Below are 724 nucleotides of genomic sequence, written 5' to 3' on the forward strand. Positions count from 1 at the left end.
CTCACTCGCCGACCGCCGCCGCCTCAGGCGAGAGTTTGCCAGGCTGAGCCTGCTGCGCGCGGAGCCAAACCGGTCCTCAGTCCCCTGTGACTGGCGCGCTGCACACCCCCGGAATGCCCTCTGTCGGGGTGGGATTAACCTTTCCAGTTTACCGCATGGTCCGTACGGAGGAAATGCGGTGGCAAGTGTCCCTTAGGTACAGACTGCCGGTCGCCCTTCTTAAAGGGACAGAGACTCCAGTTCAGTCCCCAGGCGCCAGGTCTTCGGAGGAATCTTTATGCTAATGAGCGTATTAGCAATCCGTATGACGGATGCGGCCTGGATAGGCGGCGGGGGCCGGACGCGGCACCAATCGCAGAGCAATACTAAGGGGAGGTCGGAGTGTTTGCTTACCTTTTCACCTCTGAGGAAGTCGGGGCTTTAACCCTGTTCGATGCCAACCTGAAAAGGCGAGCTGTGGGAACGTTAAATGCCTACGGTTGTAGGAGCTGGCAAGGCTACATTTAATCCAGAAATTTCATGTTACAGACGGAGAAACTGAGGCCCCGGAAAGGTCTCACAGATTGGGCTGGATGCCAGTTCTCGAATCTGGCGGCACATAACGATGCAACTTCAGACTATTCTTTGGTGACTAGCCAAAAGTGAGAAAATCCAGGGTGAAAGAGGGGCACTGCTTGCGCAGGGTAACTTTTCCTAGGGTCCACAGCCAGGGGAGATGGCACAC

Source organism: Fukomys damarensis, unplaced genomic scaffold (assembly GCF_012274545.1).
Source record: "Fukomys damarensis isolate Sample0158 unplaced genomic scaffold, DMR_v1.0_HiC HiC_scaffold_36, whole genome shotgun sequence".
NCBI classification, from domain to species: Eukaryota; Metazoa; Chordata; class Mammalia; order Rodentia; family Bathyergidae; genus Fukomys; species Fukomys damarensis.